Source organism: Panthera leo, chromosome C2 (genome assembly GCF_018350215.1).
Source record: "Panthera leo isolate Ple1 chromosome C2, P.leo_Ple1_pat1.1, whole genome shotgun sequence".
In the NCBI taxonomy this organism is placed as follows: Eukaryota; Metazoa; Chordata; class Mammalia; order Carnivora; family Felidae; genus Panthera; species Panthera leo.
Window position 1 is genome coordinate 61,990,504 of NC_056687.1, and position 22,612 is coordinate 62,013,115.

Here is a 22,612-nt window from a genome sequence, read left to right on the forward strand (position 1 = left end):
AAATAAGCATAAAAAGAAAGATCACAGGATTTTTAACTATTTTTTTTTTTTTTTAGTAATCTCTATGCCCAATGTGGGGCTTGAACTCATGACCCTGAGATCAAGAGTTGCATGCTCTTACAACTGAGCCAGCCAGGTGCCCCAAAAGAGGAATTTTAAATGAGAGAGAAATAAACTATAAGTTAAAAGAACATAGAAGTATAAAGAGTTCAGAGACCAATCTTATGTCTATTATGTTTAGGAATAATACAAATCAACATTTATTGAGAGACTATAACATATAAAGGCACTGTGCTAGGCATGACCAGAGGTGAGGAGAGGATAAAACAATGACAATTATGACCTAGATCAGCCAGTTTTTATTATTTCAACAAAAGTGCCAGTAAAAGGTTACTGAAAAAATAATAATACTTAACACTAACATTTTTTAAATGGTTTACTGTTCATCTCATTTCTTCATTCCATTTGGAGAATTAGAAATGTGTAGAAATAAATATGGTGCTTGTAAGAATCCCTTAAACTTAAAGATTCCATGCCCATATTACTAGCCTAAATTCTATTTTTTTTTAGTTGCTTAAGGCATATAGTGTTCTTTTCGTGTAGGGAAGGAGGTAGATTCTAATAGAAACCAACTAGGGTGAACTAAAGCATGCCTTGAATACAATGAAAATAATAAAAGTTGTTTCCTGCCACTGCTCAAGGGCCCAGAAGATAGAATATTTAGAGAAAGAATAGGATTGACAGGAGGTTTTCAGAATTTCTTTCTTTGAATTGCCCTTGTTCAAAGCTTACCATGAACAATTATGAACTGAATATGGAGTATTCACATTATTTCCTTCTAAACAAACAGAGTTACCATTGTGAATTAATTAGTACATTCATGCCAATTATAATTTTTCAAAAATTGTATATAATGGTAGGAAATACAGTAATTATCAAAAATGTTAAATATAACTAGGAGAAACAGAATACTTCCTGCCATTCTAAGTAGGCTTAAAAATTCCAGAGGGGTAAATAGGTATGCAGCATTTGGGGGAGGAAGGAAATACAAAGCCTGGAGTTGATGAATATGAGTTAGGTCTCCATTTTATCTTTCCTTGACCTCTGTTTGAGGGACAAAGGAACATTAAATAATGAAAAAAGACATAAGCAAGCAGAAAAGTGAAGAGAAATAATAAAAATAATAAAGATAATTAATAAAAATAATATGAAGTAGTATAACATTATATAATTTATGAAACTCTGATATATGACTTGCCTTATTTGATCTACACCTATCCCAATGCGATGGCTTGGACAAGTTTTATTACTACCACCCCCCCCACCCCCCCCCCCCCCCCCCCCATATATTGGTTGAATAACTGAGACTCAGTAAGGTTCATTCTTTTGGACAAGGTCACAAAGCTAGAAAGTACCAAGTTCATAACCAGTTCATCTGATCAAGAAGATCTAGGAAGATCTTGGTATTTCAAGACTAGATTAACTACTGCTGAGATACGAGATGCTAGTATATTGATTGAATTAAACAGCTGCAAAGATGACCAGGGCACAACTACAGATACGAAAGTCTGGATAGGTGGGTACTTGTGTTCAGTACAGTGATGGAAATGTCACTGATTATGTTGAGATCCCGGAACTCTGGTTTACCAAAGTTTGTTGTCTCTGCATTACTCAGTTCAGTTTTTTAGCTCAATTATTACATGGTTAAAAATTTGGCTTTTTGGGGGTGCTTGGATAGCTCAGTTGGTTTAGCGTCTGACTCTTGATTTCTGCTCAGGTCATGGTCCCAGGATCGTGGGATTGAGCTCTGCTGGCCATGGAGCCTGCTTAAGATTTTCTTGCCCTCTCCCTCTGCCCCTCTTTCCCCTGCTTATTCTTTCTCTCTCTAAAACTAATAATTAATTAATAATAATAATAATAATAAAGAATTTGGCTTTCTGGTTTTGAGGTATTTTTACAAATAATGCATCTAAAGGATACAAAAATGCTGACTTGAAGGGACACATGCACCCCAATGTTTATAGCAGTGCTATCAACAATAGCCAAATTACTCTGCTCCTCCCTGTTTGACAGACAGCCGTATCTTCTGGTGCAGTGCCAACCGCGTCCTCAAGACATGGTGGTGAAGGCTTGAGTTAATGGATTTGGCTGTATTGGGAGTCTAGTCACCAAGACTGCTTTTAATTCTGGCAAAGTAGACACTGTTGCCATCAATGACCCCATCATTGATCTCAACTACATGGTTTCCATGTTCCAGTGTGATTTCACCCCCAGCAAATTCCATGGCACAATCAAGGCTGAGAACAGGAAACTTGTCATCAATGGAAAGCCCTTCACTATCTTCTAGGAGCGAGATCCTGCCAATATCAAATGGAGTGATGCTGGTGCTGAATATGTTGTGGAGTCCACTGGTGTCATCACCACCATGGACAAGGCTGGGGCTCACTTGAAGGGTGCAGCCAAGAGGGTCATCATCTCGGCCCCTTCTGCTGATGCCCCCATGTTTCTAATGGGTGTGAACCAAGAGAAGTGTGACAACTCCCTCAGGATTGTCAGCAATGCCTCCTGCACCACCAACTGCCTGGCCCCTCTGGCCATGGTCATCCATGACAACTTTGGCATCGTGGAGGGATTCATGACCACAGTCCATGACATCATCACCACCCAGAAGACTGTGAATGGCCCCTCTGGGAAGCTGTGGCATGAGGGCTGAGAGGCTGCCCAGAACATCATCCTTGTTTCTACTGGCACTTCCAAGGCTGTGGGCAAGGTCATCCTTGTGTTGAATGGGAAGCTCACGGACATGGCCTTCTGTGTCCCCACCCCCAACATATCTGTCATGGATCTGACCTGCTGCCTGGAGAAAGCTGCCAAATATGATGACATCAAGAAGGTAGTGAAGCAGGCATCATAGGGTCCCCTCAAGGGCATCTTGGGCTATGTGACACCCCCACTCTTCCACCTTCAACATGGGCTAGCATTGCTCTCAATGACCACTTCATCAAGCTCATTTCCTGGTATGACAATGAATTTGGCTACAGCAACCAGGTGGTGGACTTTATGGTCCACATGGCTTCCAAGGAGTAAGAGCTCCCTGGTCCACCAGTCCCAGCAAGAGCAAGAGGAAGAGAGAGGCCTTTAGCTGCTGGGGACTCCTCGCCCCAACTCATTCCCCAATACACTCTCCTGACCTCCAGTTTCCATCCCAGAGACCCTTGAACAAGGGAAGGGCCTTGAGGAGCCCTACCTTACCATGTGCCATCAATAAAGTATACTGTATCCAGCCAAAAAAAAAAAAAAAAATAGCCAAATTATGGAACGAGCCCAAATGTACATAGGCTGATGAGTGGACAAAGAAGATGTGGTATACATATGTGTGTGTGTGTGTGTGTATGCATATATATATATATATATATATATATATATATGCATATATAATACACTAGAAAATATTATACTAAGTAAGTCAGTCAGATAAAGACAAATATATGATTACACTCATACATGGAATTTAAGAAATAAAACAGATGAACATAGGGGAAGGGAAGGAAAAATAAGATAAAAAACAGAAGGAGACAAACCGTAAGAGACCCTTAAATATAGAGAACAAATTCAGGGTTGCTGGAGGGGAGATGGGGGTGGGCTAAATGGGAGAGGGCCATTAGGAAGGGCACTTGTTGGGATTGAGCACTGGGTATTATAAGTAAATGTTGAATCACTGGGCTCTACTCCTGAAACCAATACTATACTGTATGTTAACTAACTTGGATTTAAATACATAATTAAAAAAAATTTTTAATGTTTATTTATTTTTGAGAGAGAGAGGGAGACACAGAGTGTGAGCAGGGGCAGAACAGAAAGACAGGGAGACACAGAATCTGAAGCAGGCTCCAGGCTCTGAGCTGTCAGCACAGAGTCTGATGCAGGGCTCAATCCCACAAACTGCGAGATCATGACGTGAGCCGAAGTCGGACGCCCAACCGACCAAGCCACCCAGGCGCCCCATGTATATATTTGTTTTTAAAAAAGAGAGAAAAACAATATACATTTAAAAGCAAGTTGACTTTGTCACAGTTAGCATAAACTTCAAGCCAGTGAGTCCATTTTATTTTCTTGTTCATGGTAGCATATTTCAATGGATGTGGATAATATTCTACACAATTTCATTATATATAATTTATATATATATATATATATATATATATAATATATATCCATTATATATATGTGTATATACACATATATCCATTATATATATAATTATATATGTGTATATACACATATATCCATTATATATATATATAATTATATATGTGTATATACACATATATCCATTATATATATATAATTATATATGTGTATATACACATATATATCCATTATATATATATATGTGTATATACACATATATATCCATTATATATATATGTGTATATATATATACACATGTATATATATATATAAAATAGATATATTTGCCATTAATGCAGTTATGGGATATTTTGACCATGTTGACGATCCATTAAAAGTGCTATAAGGATATAATGAAAAAAATGCTGGTAATATTTATATCTGTAATTACAAAAGCATGAACACTTTTACAGTGGAAAGTAGAGACATCTTCACAGGCCTCATTTACCGCCTGTATTGCAGATAAATTTGACCAATCTCCCTCAATTTGGCCAATGCAAAATGGGGTCTCTCTTCACTCTCCCTTCTCTTAAAACTCAAGAGGGGGCAGGTGGTGGTGGTGAGAAGGAATGCTCTGTCCCTGCTTCCACAAATAAATCCTGAATGGGGTGAGTCTCATTAATCTTGAGCTAAATGTGAAGTTAGACATGGAGGCATCTCGGGTCCCCGCTGTTTGTTCAGAGCCCTAGGCATGTTATGGAGAAAATGTCAAAGATTTCTGCTTTGGCTTCTGCACCCTGCCATGATGTTTTATTCAAACTTCCATGTCCTAAGGAAATAAACACTGGCTATCAAAATCCTCCACCTGACTTCCAGTCTCACACATAAACATGCACAACACCTCTGTTTAGGAGCACAGATCAATCCTCCCTCCCCAAGAGCAGTCTCCAGGGAACGTGCTGTGAGGCTGGAGCTCTCAGGCCAGGGATTTCTGAGGCAGCACGGCCATCTGTGACTCTGTTCGTCTCCCTCTCACAACGTGCGTGCTTATACAACACAGTGTGTCTGCTGACCCTGTCTTCCAACAAGGGGTGCTTTTAACCATGAGTTAAACTCTGGGTTCTTATCAAGAAAAAATGCTGGGCAAAGAGGGCAAGGCTGGGAAGAAAAGACTATACACATCACTGACAATGGGTACAAATCAGCCACAGTCAGTGAGGGGGGCAGGAGGAATCTCTCCTATTTGGCTCTGCATCAGCTCTGAATTTCATATTGCCCGGGGAGCCAGCAGGGCTAGCATCTTACCCATAGAGCCTGGGTCAGACAACACTATGAAGTGGTCACGGTGGCCGTGCAGTTGGAGGCACACTGGCCTGGTCAGTCCTCTTGTCCACCACCGTTCAATTGTCTGGAGGCAGCTGACTTTATGGCTGTTTTGTTCTTAACAAACCATAGGCCACACGAGGCAGAGACTCGTGCTGCAGCAGTGAGTGGGATTCTTGGGTTTTTATCAGCTCCAAACAGCTCCAGATGGACTGAGAATCAGGCCTGTTGGCCATCAGAAGTATTCTTGATTCTCAGTCCACATTGCCCCCTTTTTATTCCACGGGGAAAGGGAAAGTGCACCCTCTGTTACTCTACCTGTCCTCCCTTTGGCTTCAGGCAAGTCACTTAACCTCATTTGGCAATGATTTGGGCCTAAGAGACTGTCCTTAAGGATCTCTGATTTCCACGAGTCAGACTCACTCACACCTGTCACACTGGCCTGAAAACACAGTGCCTAGCCTGATGTGGCTTCTCACTAAGTGTATGCTAAGGGAATGAATGCATAACTTAACTGAATCTTCAATATCATGTGTAAAATTACATGGAGACAATTAATAGTCAGAGCCACTTGTGATTACTTTGCTCTCTTTGCCTTTTGCTAATGCTTTTCTCCATTAATTATATCTTCATCACATTTCTCTTGATGGTAAAATAGCCCAAGCAGCTGAAGCCAAAACTGCAAATTTTTAGCTTCCTTCCTTTAATGCTTAGAGGTTATATGAGAGAAGGTAATGTCAGCCTCTTTCCATGTCCTGTAAATTGAATGTATCCCCAGAGTAGCTGAGCTTCAAAATCTCCAATATATTTAACCTACATATGTGTGCATACATACACATATAGTGTATATAGTATATATATATATATATACATATATATATATATGTATATATATATATAGTGTGTATATATATATATAGTGTGTACATATATATAGTATATAGTACATAACATGTGCATACACATATATGTGTTAGTAGAAATATAAAAGAGTATAAAGATTATAAAACATCTCCCTCTGTTAACTTTTCATGAAGCTCCAGAACATATCAGGCTTTCCCTTATGCTGGCCCCTCTGATAGTTTTGAGAGTCAGATCAGGTTTCAGCTATAAGCCAGCTGGTGCCATTCATTTAAAGGAAAACAGCTATGTAAGTGAGCAAGATTCTAATCACTAAATCTAATTACAAAGTAGAGTAAATTATTACAAATGTTTCTGGAGTGTCTTAAAACACTGTAAAAAAGAAAAATTATCAGCCCAACAGAAATCTGCTATGCTGGTAGTTGATAGCATCGTTAGGGATTAGGACATTCATGTGTATAACTGTTACATACTCTGTTTCTGACACCTGAATCTAGTATTCACACATTAAAAACTTTATAACCTTCCTTTGTCATTCAATCAGATGCTAAACTGTTCGACTCAAAGTAAACCTTGGTTTATAGATCCTAATGAGAGTAATAGGAACATTTCACTTATACTAGAATGAAGGGAACTTCAAACTGCTTCATTAAAATGGTAGCAATTAGTCAAGGGAAGGAAAAAGCAGCAGGGAAATGAAGAGATACTTTACACGGATGTGTGTATTTCCCCGTGCAGATTGACCCTCTTCTATTTAACATCCTTTATTAAAATATTTGAAATGCCACACATTCTCCATATCACAATGTAAAACTAAAAGACAAACACATCAACATTTACTCCTTGGCTTCCAAACTAGCCGTCTGCTCAGACATGTCTTACATCAGTTGCATTTGCATGTTGTCAGGGCATCATGGATCTCATCCTTTACTCCATCTGCTTCCTGGAGGCATGAATATGTGTGCTCATAGCATTCAGACCTCTTTAGAATGGGATTCCCTAATCATTGTCTAGTACGTCATTGGAGGTTGTGGAGGAGGCTGTTGATGCTCAGCAAGTGTCTGTGTTTCTCCACATTTTCCAAGCTCCCGTGGTTAGTTGAGGACCATAAAACTAGGTTTGGGCCAATAAAATGCTGAATAAAGTGAGGTAAGCCACATCTAGGCCTGGCCGTCAAGAAATGTTTGCATGTTGCTCCAGCTCTTTCCTATTTTGTGATGGCAACTGTGGTGATATGTGTCCAGATGGCATAGCTGCTATGTAGCAGGGGCTATGAACTGGGCTTCATAAGGAAGAAATAAGCCACAAGAGTCCTCAATATCTAAGGCAGCTAGCATTGATTACTCTGATCAAAACATCATTAAGAAGAGTAAACAATATGACCTTTATTTAGAAGCGTACTGTCCTAAAGTTGGAAATGGGATGATGTTCTCTCGAGGTCTTTCACATTTTGTGAATTATGGCTATTGAATGAACATCCTCTCCTTTTCCATTCAGTGAAGACTTTGATTGTCAATGTCTAATGACTACACAATTAATCTTGCAGTCTACTCATCCATTTGTTTTTTCTAAATTTTCTGACCAGCTGTAGCCTTCCCTGTCTGACACTGCCCCTCATCTATAGGACACATATAAGTCTCTCTTCTGCTCTGTGGTACTGAAGCCATACTGCAGAGTCAGAAATGGATGCCGGCCTAATTCTTTACCTTGTTTTTGTCTTTGCCACCTTTCAGAAAGTTTCCTACCTGCACACCTACTTCTGATTGTAAGCCTTTAGTGTTAAGAACCAGGAGGTACCTGCTTCCAGACCCCTGACCCATAAATCATATATCCTAGAAATGTGGCACTCTCAAGTTTGAATTTTATAATCTTATATATAAGATTCACTGTGTGAAAAGCAAATGCTCTGTAAAATCTAAGCAAATACAGTGTAAAGGAATATTATTTGAATTAGCAAAATGGCATTTCCCATCAAGAGAGTCACAACCTCTATTCACAACTATAGAGATAATGAAACAGTATAAGATATTTCTAGAAATTGCCTGAGGAAATATTGTACTAAAAATGCTTATTTTGTACTCCAGGTACTATAACCAAATTTCTCTCCATTTGCATATGCTTGCTAGTAAATAGCACAGCTGCCTGGAACTACATGAGTCTTAGGTTATATTTTTGGCTTTCCCTCTGTCTTGGTATCTTTTATACCTGCAGGGTTTTTTTTTCTTTCCCCCTCCCCCCAGCTAGAGGAGGAGGACAATGCCTCAAGAATTATTTAAGGAAACTGTGTTACATAATCAATGCAAGGACTCAGAGCCCTCTGTTTTATTCCCTTACTTAAATACAAAATCATACTTTATCAGGACAAATAAGGTTTCTAACAAGGGTGGGGTCTGTCCTTAGCTTTCCTATAGTGAAAGGGTTCTATATTTAGCATTATGCAGGCCTCATTATTATACAATCATTCCTTCATAAGAAAAACATAAAGGAATTTCACTGAAAATATTTCCAGTACATGAGTTATTTTTAAGGCCAACCAGGGAGAATTTCAGGATAATAGTGAGGGGAACATACTGAAAATGTGTGACTCTGAATAGAGAATAAGATCTGACCCACATAAGTAAACAGAGTTATCTAAAAGCAGCCCATTCACTAAATATAAGGCTTCAAGGGGACCTAGATTTTGAGCTCCCTACTTCCTCTCATTCCCAGTAGGGCTCCTTCGGGCCACAAAAATCTCTCTATACCTCGGTTTATTCATCTCTAAAAATAACAGATGCCAATTTTCTAGATTTCAGGATAAATGTAAGGATTAACTTAATCATTTAGGGTAAGTATATTGGGTATATATGCTTAGGATATTTTCTTTTAAGTAATTTTTTTCAGACAGCAAAAAAGGAAGATAAAATTGACTCAGGACTGTATGGTAACAGGACTGATTTTCATGTGAGGCTCTAGACAATGTCCCATGATTTTGTAATTATATGTGGTCTAGCACATGTTGTAACACTAACTGGAGACTTAAGGATTAATCTTGTATATAGGTCAATAGTATCTTATATAAAAAGATTCTGCCCAACTTCCATGGTTTAAGCTTATTCTATGGGAGATACAGCTTTAGAAATCAATAAGGAGGGCTGCTCCTTGAGTTCAGTAACACAGCTCAATAGCTAATGCTTCTCAGTACCCATGAATATAAAGGTCAAGGGTCTAATGTCAAAGATGTCAGAGTGACAAATGCTCTGATGAAACAAATAAGTCAGAAATGTCTGAAGACATATAAAAGTAAGAACCATCTCTTTATATATATATATATATATATATATATATATATATATATATAATAATTTAGTGATTAGACACTGGGTTTTGAACCTTGGCCAGTATCCAATCCCAGTTCCTCAACTTACTAGCTGTTAAATCTTGGGAAAAACTTTGACTCAGTTTTCACATCTTCAGAATGAGACATTTAACCTATTTCATAAGACTGTCAAGTATTAAACAACATAATTAATGTTTGTGAAATATTTAACTAGATCCCTGGAATATATAGTATATGCTTATAATAAATGTTGTTGATCATTGAACATGTTAGTGCCACCTGACTGGAATGTTGGGGACAGTGGTTTAAAATATTTTTTGGAATACAAGAGGGAATAAGTGAATGAATGAATGAATGAATGAGAGGAAGACAGAAGACTTCTCTCTGGAAATATATTTTTAGGAGGTAATGATGATCAGTAACTTCTATCTACTTTAATCTGTGATTTCTCTAAAGAGTAGACTAAAGCATCTCGATGGTGTTTATTTCTTCAATAGTGTGATAACACTAAACGCTTTCTTTCTATTTCTAATGTGTTTGCTCTCAGATGAGTTAAAGGCCAGCTCCCCTTCTGAGATGTATACTACAATTGCTCAGCATTGCTAATTTTAATTGAAGGCAATTCATTTGGTAGGTCTAAAGTAAGATACAGAAGTGTAAGTCACAAAGGCAAGGGAGGGGAGGGCACCAGAACAGAACTTTTACACAAATGCTTTTCATTTTCCCCATAAGACTAATGATCGAGATCTTCCCTTATATTGGGTTAGAGTTATAGTTGATTGGAAAAACCATAATTGAATAATTTCTCTTTTATGCAATTAAAATACCAACCTTAAGGCAGCATTAGAATATTTCACATATTACTTCAGGTTTTCATGCAAGAGTGGAAAAAAAAAAGTTTAATTTGATGCAGTTCCAAGGTCTTTCTTTATTTCCTGTCAGGGTATGAAATGGCCTATATTTAAATGTATAGAGGTGCCTTCAGAGAACCAGTTGTAGAGAATTAGATGGCTGTAACTGGAAGCATCTTTTGGGGTTGAGCAATGTAAGCTATTGTGAAAACTGAACAATACATGTTGAAATAATTAAATCTTTTGGAAATGATTGAACTGGATGTTTTCAAATAAGCAAATCTACATTTGTCACTCTGAATCCTTTTTATGGAAAGATGGTATTTCTTCCTCCTGTTTAGGTAATTAAAAAGAGTCACCTGAGGATCATTCATTATCAAACATTTCCGCACATGGAAAAAATGTTTTGAGGATGAGACCTTGCTTGTGAAATTTTACTCTTCAAACGAAGTCTTTCTCCAGAAACTATTATTCACAATTGGAGAATGGGATTAAGAGCATTACTTCATGCCTAAGTAATGTGTTCACAGCACAGAGCATCTCTTCCTTGGTGTCTAGGTTCCAGTGTCTGCATTTTATGTAGACGCCCTGCACCATCCTGAAAAGCTGGACAGTTTCCAGTAGCATTAGAGTTTGGAGGAAGAGCTGTTGCTCCTTAGAACTTTACTTCTTTTATGAATATTACTGTCTCAATTTATTTTAACGCAATGAGTGGGAGAGAAGGTGGGAATAAAATGCATTCACAGAAGCCTCTATCTAAAGTCCTGATGGTATGGGCATCACAAAAAGAGGCACAAGAAAACCTTTGAGAGTTTGGAGCCTGCTGCATGAGAGAGATAAAAGTAGAAGCAGCAAATTGGCTGCATTACGAATGGCAGGTGCATTTGTTCACTGGAGGCAAGTTGGCAATTTAGTTTTCAATGACCAGCTTGTCTCTGTAAGGTTCACCTTTCAAAGTCCTCCCTTTTGCCCTCAATGTACATCACCAAAGCTCTGCCTCATCTTGAGTCCCTATGCTCCAGGTAATAGCAACTCTTTACCCTGCTTCTTTTTGGAAAAAAAATTGTCCTGGTGCCCTTCTCTGCTCATTGGGAGTGGAATTAAAAAGAAGGAAATGGAAATTGCTGAAGCTAGTGCAGTGGAACAACATACCCGAAGAGAAAGCAAATGTGTGTTGGGTATGGATGGTTTTGTCTTACCTTTGGAACTCAAACTGAGGGGCGGGGAACTCTGGCAAAACACTGTGATTCTGACCTCACTCTAGCATTTCTACAAATAGCACAGAATTCAAAGCCTTTTTCTTGCTGCCAGGATGGGACTTAAGAGATGCAGATCAGAGAAGAAGAATTCAGAAGAGAGAGGTTGATGAGAGCAATTTGTCTTCCAACTCTCTGCTTCAGATAAGCAAGGAGAAATGACTGCTTCCTGGGTGCAGCTCATCTGGACAAAAATCCATCCATTTATTTCCCCTTCACATTAAAGCACACATAACCTTGAAATGTACATGGCATACATGCCAACAACTTGTTTATTTTTGTATCCACTGTTCTTATTATATTGATTGGTCCTTTGAAGACCTGTGTTTCCATCGTTATTACCTATCTTAGCAATTCCTCAAAAGGCCATGAAAGCACTCAAATCAGCTATTATTATTATTAATAATAACATAATACTAATAATACTCTTTTGAACACTTATGGTACTGATGGAGAACATCATAGTAGGATCTCCCATGAGATAATTTTGGAGACTCTAAAGTGTCTGGAGTAAAGTAGGTCACATGGTGTGTGTGTGTGTGTGTGTGTGTGTGTGTGTATGTCTTTTGACATTTCAATGAATTTATTCAGTTTCTAGCACTGTCCTATTCAGATCATAGCAAAAGAGATGTCAGTTCTATTTTTAATTATTTGAGGAACTTCTATACTCTTTTCCATTATGACTGTACCATTTATAATCTCGCTAACAGTGCACATGAGTTTCTTTTTCCTCATATCAGGGTCAGAACTTGTTACTTCTTGTCTTTTTGATGTTCACATGGTATTTAAGGCCTTTGCTACTCAACAAAATGGTAAACTGATCCTAAAAAAATAATCAAAGGTAGAGCGTATAACAATAAGAGATTTTTTAATTGCACAGTTGCCTGGCAATAAACATCAATGTATCAAACATGCTTGTCCTAGGTTTAGCTGCAAATGGATGAAACACCTCTATCTCCAATTTGTCTCTTTTTTTTTGTGAAATCAAGGGCCTCAGAGTTTCACTCAGCATAATATACTCTAGATCTATCCATGTTGTTTCAGATGGCACAGTCTCACCCTTTTCATGGTTGTGTAATAATCCATTGTGTGTGAATCACATTTTCCTTATTGATTAATCTATTGATGGGCACATAGGTTGCCTTCGTGTCTTGGCTATTGTAAATAATGCTGCAAAGAGCATAGGAGTGTATATATCCTTTTGAGTTAGTGTTTTCCCTGGATAAATACCCGATGGTGGAATTATTGGATCATATGGTATTTCTATTTTTAAGTTTTTGAGGAACTTGTATATTGTTTTCTACAGTGTCTGTACTAATCACATCCTCACCAATAGTGCACAAGGCGTCATTTTTCTCCACATCTTTGCCAATACTTTTTGTTTCTTGTCTTCTTGATTCTAGCTATTCTGACAGATTTGAGGTGATATCTACTGTGGTTTTTATTTGTATTTCCCTGATTATGAGTGATGTTGAACATCTTTTCATGTGTCTCTTGGCCATCAGTAGGTCTTCTTTGGAAAAATGTCTATTCAAGTCCTCTGTGCATTTTTTAAGCAAATTGTTTGCTTTTTTGGTGTTGAGGTACATACATCCTGTAGTTATTTTGGATATTAACCCCTTATCAGATATATCATTTGCAAATAACTTCTCCCATTCAGTAGGTTGCCTTTTTGTTTTGTTGATGATTTCCTTCACTGTGCAAAAGCTTTTAATTTTGATGTAGTCCCAATAGTTTGTTATTGTCTTTGTTTCTTTTGCCTTAGGAGATATATCTGAAAAATATTGTTATGACTGATCTCAGAGAAATTACTGCTTGTGTTTTCTTCTAGGATTTTTACGGTTTCAGGTCTCATTAGGATCACCTATTCTTATGTTCCTGCTATGAGAAAATGTTAAGTAATATGAACAATATCTAATATTTATCAAGCACTTACTAAGTATTTTGCACATATTAATTCATTGAATCCTCTTTACCCTTCTAGGAGATAAGTACCATTAACATTTCCATTTTATAGATGAGGAAACTGTGTTACATAGTTAACCTGGGTTAGACTCCTAGGTCTGCTAATTTCTATTTTAAGACTCTGTCCTCTTAACCCCTACTCTTTATTCCTTATAGGCATTTGGCAGTCTATTAATAAACTTTGAGTCAATTGACCTGACAATATGTTCCTTTCTCTCTTATCCAGTCTGTCTGTCTCTCAGAGATGAATGCTTGTTACCAAAGGATGATCTTATAGAACAAGGAAGGTAATCCTTCTGTTAGTGTTACAGAAATAGCTATGTTCCCCTGCTAGAAGCTCCAGGAGGGTAATGATCCAATGTCTCAGTCTATTCCTGATATGTTTGGAAATTTTATACCTTTATAAACATCTTTCTAGTGCATGGCTTCTCAGTATTGGCACTACTGATATTACGGGCTGGATAAATGTTTTTTTATGAGAGTTGTCTTATGTATATATAGAATATTAAGCAACACCCCTAGCCACTAGCCACCACATACCAGTAGCTCTTCCTTCCCCCATCCTATGGCCAGTTGTAACAATCAAAAATATCTTCAGATGTTGCCAAATATCCCTTGGGGGCAAAACCACCTTCGGTTGAGAATAACTGCTGTAGACGGTTGTGCTGGATAGACTAAAGAAGGACAATGACTTACCATGTTACTGGTAAATATAGATGGCATGACCCATTTTTCTCAAAGACAATGGCAGCTTCCCCAATAGAGAGTTTGACCATGAAATCAAATTACTCTTGTGTCTCTAGTCTGAGAGTAAAATTAACTATGGGATCAGGTTCTTAAACAGCTCCATAAGGCAGATTAATTTCATTCCTTGGGATGTTGCTCCAGTTAATTAAAAAACAATAAAGGATAATTTTACCTATTACCATTACTTTTTAAACATCCATATCTAGATACTGTTTTCCTTTTTAAAAAATTAATTAATTAAAAAAAATTCTAATTCAGGTTCTTGCAGAAGGTTACCTTTCTCCATGTAGAATGTGAACCATGATGGTTCTGGCAGGCCAAAACACATAATTATTAAGGTCAGTTTAATGCCAACAGACATGAAAAGGTGGCTTCTGATTCTCTACTCTGCTTGAGGGAGGAGTGATGCCACTATCTACCTAACTCAAAGCAGATGTCATCTCAGCACCAGGCAACAAAATGGCATTTCCTGGCATTGAAGCAGCATCACAACGTGAAATACTATCCAACAAAACTTACCAGGAACACCACTATGTTAGCTTGCTGCTATGCAAAGCAGACCTGCCAATAACAGCTGGCCTGTGTGCAAATGGCACTGTATGATTGGAGACAAAATGGAAATAATCCATTCTTAATGTTTTTCCACCTACCCTTTCATAGATTCCTCTACTTTATTTCCCCGATCCTTCTTTACTAACTTAGGGCAAAGGTAACATTATTCCCCATATATTTCAGTATTACAAAGTAAGAATTCTTTACATACATGGACAGACAAAGTGTTCTCAGGGGAAATACTCCAGGCTGATTATCTGGCAGTGTGTTGTGTACTGAGAGAAATGCTGTCTGCTTTCTGGATGGAAAGCAATGGGAATAATAATATGTAAATTGATGTATCAAGATTTCTGAAAGCTCAGCGTTATTTCCCCTTGCCCAAAGATTTCACCTCGCCTTATTAACTATTCTAACAACCCTGCCTTTTTTGTTGTTGTTGTTTGTGTAATTCTTGTTTCCTCCCATTTAGCACATAGAAAAAGGCATTAGTAACACTCTTGGTTTTAAATGAACCCTATTAATATTCGCCTCTGCAAGGGACTCTGGGATAATTTTGATAAATGTGGCCATGAAGCTGATCTGACAGAGCTGAGTGTGATATTTGTGTGTTCATGGGGAACTGCTTCATGCACAAAATGGGGACAGACTGAGATGGGGAGTCTGGCAGCTCCCTATTTCTGAGCCACAGCTAGTAACCCAAAGTAGAAATGTAATTCTACTTAAAAAACAACAACAAAAACTCCAAACCCTAATCCAAAACAAAACAAGCAATTTTTAAAAGATAAAACAAACCCACTACTTTCTGATCGAGAGGTTATTCACTTATCAAAATCCTCAACTCTCATGACACTACTTGGCCAGATCCAGAGAGAAGCACTGGAGGGTCATGAGAAGAAAACCTGTGTGTATAGGACAGGAGGTGAGCCTGCAAGGCTCAGACTGCATTTCTTTCTGTTTCCCCTTAACAATGGAAATTGCCCCTGAAAGAGTAAATGCCCTGTAGTGATTACATGCCCAGATGGAAGAAAAAAAAAAAGATAGGCTGCCAATTCTGAAAAAGCTTTAGCGTAAATGTCAGAGGTTCTTGGATATAGGATCATTCCATATACAGAGATTGCCTGAAGAGGGCTTCACAAAGGTTCCTAGTTTTAAAATGGAATACATAATAAGTGATGGAATATAGAAAGATTATGCACAGCATAAAGGCAGTTATTAATTATGTTAAAGAATTTTCTAGCCTAAGCAAGATGAAACTCCAAATGTGAACACATACAATAATAGAAAATTGAACTTCTTTCTACAACTGCCTCCAAATATTGCCCTTCATTCTCTTTAGCATTTCTTTATTAATTTGTATTATTACGGTTGATTCTATTTTGGGAACCAGTGTCTATTTTCACATTACAGAAGTACATAGACAATCACAGCGAGTGTGTCCTGCGCACTGGCGGAAAACAATTACAGAATGAAGGCAGTAGCGGTAGGGGTTTGGTGACCATAGTTCGGGAAGAGATGGAGTACCTGGGAGAATATGAGAAGAGAGTAACATAAGAGAAAAAAAGTGTAAAGCCACAGACAGTTCAGAATGCTTGTTTTTGGGGAGGAGGTTTTTAAAAGTACAAAAGGTAGGAATTCTGCACAAATTGAATATTGCTTCAGCGTTTCTGAGAAGCATAATGGAAAAGATGATGCTCACATGGCTATCATTTATCAAGCATGCATATAAGAGCAAGCCTTGTTCTAAGAATGTCTTATTTAATTACCAGGTTGTTCTTGCAATGTAGGTTATTATTATTATACCCACTTCACACAAAATTAAACTGAGGTTCAGAGAGATTAACCATGCTGCAAAGTAAACAGCATCACTCTCAGGAGGAGAGAAACAAAAACAAACAAACAAACAAACAAACAAAAACCAAGGCTCAAGTTTAGGGCTTCCCAAAGTCCCACAGGATACAGAGTCAGAGTCTAGGTCTGTCTAACTTCAAAGGAGAGCTCTTTTTCTCCACTTACTCATACTCTTGATGGATTTGACCCTTGTATAAGGAAATGGGAAAGAGAAACCCCTTTTGATGGACTAAGTAGGTGTGTTTGCTACTCAAGCCATTCTTCATCCATATGGAGTCTTTCTCTAAAGAGTCGTATAAGGCAACCCCACTAACATAACATTTCTTAGAATTTAAAACACATTCCAAAGCTGTATTTTTGAAGCTCGTATGGCTCTTATTCTGGGCTGCATTGCCTTTGGGGCAAATACAGCCCTCCTATTCTTAACTTGGTTGCTGGGAGCCTGCACCTGGTAGAGGCATCTCCATCTGGTTGTCCAATCAGAACCCATTAAGCACTGAGGTAGACTGCCTGGAAGTGGAAAATAGGGAGCAGGGAATCTCAGCTTGGGCTACATGACTTCACCTTTGGAAAATAAGAAACAGGAAAAAAAATACAGCCCACACAGCCTACAGAGCAATTGTTCCTACACAGCAACTCTGGTCTAATTGATTTGGACACCACGGCTAATTTTCCCTCAGACATCTGTTAGCGCACATTAGTGGATGTCGTTAGGTAGGGAGGCGCAGACTAGATGAGGAGCAGAGCTCAAAGGCCCTGGTTTGGGAGACGGGAGCAGACGGAGGAATGACAACAGATAGAGTCTGCCAGCACCCCAGCAACGTCAGATACTTCTCCCGCAGCAACCCTGAAAAGAAATGGTAATGGCTGGGAAGCCAAGGAGTGTTTTTTGAACTTCCAAGGGCAGAACAAAGGTGCTTCAGACATGAGGAGAGACAAAAGACATATGAAATAAAGACAAGAACAATCAATGCTCCTCCTCTGTCTCCGCAAGTCTCATTCCTTCTCATATTCCAGACATTACCATGCAGTGACAATTCCAGGGCTCACTCATACACCAGTCAGGCAGGTGACAGAATGCTGCTCAGGTCGGAGTTGTCCAAATCATCTTCTGTTGGAAAAGGCTGAGAAATAAGTCCTGATTTATTTATTCTTTCTTATGCAGCCATTCTCAAATACTTAACTGATGCCAGAATGCAGTTCCTATCCTCTGGGACATGTTTTCCAGTTGAGCAAGTTAAAAAAAAAATCATCTGATGCCCTCAAGGAAATCCTCTATGCACTGCTCTATACTGATGACTACTCTCCCAACAAATACATTTAAAAGATTATGATCCTTTTTCAGAAACAGCACAATGTTATGCATTACAAATAAACTAGAGAAAGAAAATGCTGCCATCTCAGTCCAAAACAAAAAAATCTTACATACAAGCAAATATTTCTATCAGTGATATAGACTCAATCTTTTCGTCACTGCACCTGGCATCCTTTATAAAATATCCCTCTAATCATTTCACCCCCCTCCAAAAATCCTTACTTACCCAACCCCACATCTAAAGTCAAATATTCTTTGCAAGGTATTCAAAGCGCATCATATTCTTGTGTCAAGTGATTATCCAAGCTTCATTTCCTCAAATTCCTCTGGTTCCTTAATTTAAAACAGGTTACTTTTTACTTGCTGAACATTCTAGCCAATCCTCTACCTCTCCATGTCTTTCTTTTGACTCCCATCTCCCTTTGACTACCTGCAAAATTCTGACTTATCTTTCCAAGCCTTGTCCCACATCCCCTCCACAGTGAAACCCTTCTTCTATTCCAGAGAGTCATTCCCATTCTGTGTGTGAAATAGACTTTGTTCATGTTTCCACAGATTTTATAAAACATATTTTTTTTGGCATTTCTATTCTTCCTTCTTAACTTACCGCCTTGGCATCCAGCCATATTTATTTATTTATTTATTAAAAAAATTTAAATGTTTATTTATTTTTGAGAAAGAGAGAAACAGAACATGAGTGGGGGAGGGGCAGAGAGAGGAGACGCAGAATCTGAAGCAGGCTCCAGGCTCTGAGCTGAGCCGAAGTCGAATGCTTTAACCAACTGAGCCACCCAGGTGCTCCCTTTTTTTTTTTAACTTAAAAAAATTTTTAATGTTTATTTATCCAAACATATTTGGACCTTAATGGCAGGACTGTGTTATTAGTCATCTTTGAATTCCCATAATCTGGCACAGTGCATGGCATATGATAGGCCCTCAACAAATGTTTGTCAAAGGGATGAATTTATGAATCCACTGTGCCATTGAATGTACTGATCTTGATAGCAGATGGTGGAGTGATTCATTGTTAGAGAAAAGTATCAATGATAGGATTTCTGAATGAGCAGGTATCTTTCACTTGGTAGAGATGACAAATGAATTTATCTTAAAAATCTCTGTAATGCCTGCACATTCTTCACATAAAATGGCAAAGAAAGAGTTGCCAAACACAATGTCCTAGAATGTCACCAGTCTACCAAAGAAGGAATATTTTGTACACTACAGTTCTGAAGGTAAGCTAAGGTGAATTATATCTAAGACCTTGAAAACTGATGAATTAGAGTGGGGTGACAAAAGATAATGCACAAAGTTCCCACAAAAGCATATCTCAGAATAGTGTGATTTAGCTATGGACTATGAATTATGCCCACCAGAAGAAATATAACAGAGTCACATAACTCACATTGTGATTAGATAAACAAATATAAATGTAAAAACAATCTTTCCTGTGAGCTTCTTTTTCTTCTATACTACCTTAATAACTGGAGAGGGGTGAATTAAATTGAAGTATTTATTTAGCACTTCTTATATTTTACACAGTATATCAAGTCATTTTGTGGTTATTTTAGACAAAGTATTATCGTCCTCATTTGAAAGGTTAGGAACTGTGGTTAATGAAATTATATAATTGATCTAAGTCACAGATCCAAAGCTGTAGTACCAAAGTCAAGCAAGAGCTCTGGTCTCAAGGCCATGAGTCCTTTCACTATGCAATAACTTTCTGTTTCTTTTCTCTATTTGGTATGGGACAAAATAAAATATGATGCAAAGAAGACACAGGAATTGAAAGTAAAGAGGGCTAAGGGACTACTGAAATAGAAGAGGTGAAAGGCAGTGCAGGAATGGATAAGTTGGGGTTCACTGCTGTAACTCTTACAGGAGCTGATGCTATAGAAGTTCAGCTGAGCACAGAACCTCTCCTTGGTTCACTCTCACATAATGATTAATAGATGATAAATACAGTGTTTGTGTTATAGAGGCTTGCAGTGCCCTGTTAGAGCTTGAAGCCAGGGGTGTCCATCTGTCCTAGCTTTAATGGGATTGATCAGGCTTTGCTATCTCTGCTTTCTGCCAAACAGAATCAGAAGGCATCAGTGTTAGTAATTTGGGAGCAGTTTTTGGCTACCTAAGTGGCTGTTAGTAGAATTTATGGACAGTAAAGCTCGATTCAGGGCCAGCCTGCAGCAAGACCAGGAAGTAGGCCATTCATCTTCTCTATGTTCGTAAGCGCTCCATTCTTCCCAGTGACCATTAGCCAGGAAAGAAAGTATTTGATACATTCTAGTAATTTATAGCAAGGTGTTGGTGGTATCTGCCACCTTCTCCTCCACCTGCACTCAGAGACAGCTATTTGCCTTTTAAACTCAGTCTTAAGTTCTATGACTATACAGTAGTTGCATTAGAAATTATAATAGGATGGTTCTGATATAAACACCTTCGCTGACCACTCATAAAGTTGCCTTCCTCCTTTTTTTTGATTGGATATGAGGGGTCTTTGGGTGCTTCATGCATTTCCTAACTTTTATTTTCATGAATCAAATAATCATTTTTTTCTTGAGGAGGGTAATAATGAATGCATAAAAATACATTTTTAACATCACTGCTCAGCCTTCAGAAATTGAACTTAAAAACACGAGTGTTACTCTTATGTGGATCCTGAGAAACTTAACAGAAGACCATGGGGGAGGGGAAGGGGAAAAAAAGTTAGAGAGGGAAGGAGCCAAACCATAAGAGACTCTTAAAAACTGAGACTAAACTGAGGGTTGATGGGGGGGTGTTGGGTGATGGGAATTAAGGAGGGCACTTGTTGGGAGGGCACTGGGTGTTGTATGGAAACCAATTTGACAATACATTTCATATTAAAAAAATAAATAAAAACCCCAGTGTTCTCACTTTATATTTCTACTTCATGTATATTTTAACCATCATTAATTGCTGGGCCAAAACAGAGAGCAAGGTAGAACTAGGTTCTGTATATGTTTTTTTATTTGAAGAAAAATCAAAGTTCTGCTTATTTATCTTATTTAGCGGAGAATCTGTCTCTTTAAAGAAAAACTAATGAGTTCCACGCAGCCCTGGGATTATTCTTTTGCTGGATAGCTTCCATTTGTACATTGCCTCCCTTCCCAGATTCCCCCTGCTCTGTGCCCTGGAAGGCTGAGCATATGAATTATGTCAATGGCATCCTTGCCTCTGGCTTCCAGTTGAGATCCTCCCGTGAGGAACATTGCAGAGAGATTTGAAGGACGGGGCAGAGTGTGGTCTAGGCGTTCATTGCCCTGGCTCAGGCACCAGTATCTCCATGGGCTGGAGACAGTCTCCCACTATAGACCCAGCTCTTGTCAGAAGCACTATGCACACAGTTCTCTCTTTTTCTGGCTTCTAGTCACTGTTCCCTCCCTTTACCCCTTCAGACCTAGAGGTGATAACAGCTCCCTGGAGTTACTAGCCCCAAGGCTCTGCATTATCTCCTGTGATTTCCTTACCCCCTGCCTCTTGCCCAAATATTTGTAAAAATATTCCCAATTAAACTCCTTTGAAATTATCCAATTTGAGTGTGCCATCTGTTTCCTGCAGGGACCTTTAGTGATAAAGCCCTGTAACTCAGATTTACCTTTATTCTGAAGCCTGGATATGGTTCTTGGGAAAATTAGAAAAAAAAAATGCATCCACTAAGTCACAGGGTCAAAAATGGGTGGTTTAGCCTAGAAAAGCACCAGGAAATCAGATGAATTTCCTATGCCAGATACTGGCCGTTATAATGTGGCTCACATTCACCCACTGAAACATGCTTCCCAGCCAAGGTTTTAATAGCAAAATAAAAGGTTTGGAGTCAGCAATGCTCTCCCCAGGCCAAAGGCATATTTCCTAGTTACTTCTAAACAACTTCTTTTTTAAAAGATCCAAAATATGAGTTGCTATGAAATGCTGTCTTTTTTTTCTAACAGCCATAAAATTCATTTATAATAGCAGTGTGATTCAATGATGTCTTGTGAAAAATAAATTTTGCTTTAAAAGGACACAATGCAGGGCACATTGGAGTCTGAAATTCTAACATGACTCCTTGCAACAATTCCAGATTTCCAGGGAAGTGTTAAATAATAATAACAATAATAATAAATAATAATAATAGAATGAAATATTTGAACTGGTGGTGTAATGAAACCTTCTTCCACAGCTGCCTCCAGTAGAAACCTGTGAGAGTAGCATGAGGGACATGCTTGGAAACCTCATTGTCCCCTCCAGAGGTATGAAATCTGCAGTTGAAAAAAAAAATGAAAGAGCTTGGGCACCTGGCACAGCTAAGGGCTGTGAATCATCAAGGCCAGCCCAGGAGCAGCAAGGTGAATGACGGTGACCTCCCTTGTCAGGTTTTAGCCTCCTATCCATTTGGCACGAAAAACGAGGGTTTAAAATAGCTTTCCTGCAGGTTCCATGTGACTCG

The 22,612-nt window shown here is 38.5% G+C and overlaps 1 protein-coding gene and 1 pseudogene across 4 annotated transcripts in view; one reads left to right on the forward strand and one right to left on the reverse strand.

Moving 5' to 3' along the window:
• Positions 1–22,612, reverse strand: part of LOC122229870 (limbic system associated membrane protein) — a 651,082-nt gene that overhangs the window by 242,891 nt on the left and 385,579 nt on the right. The gene's annotated exons all lie outside the window — the stretch shown is intronic.
• LOC122229871 lies at positions 2,225–3,087 on the forward strand (annotated as a pseudogene).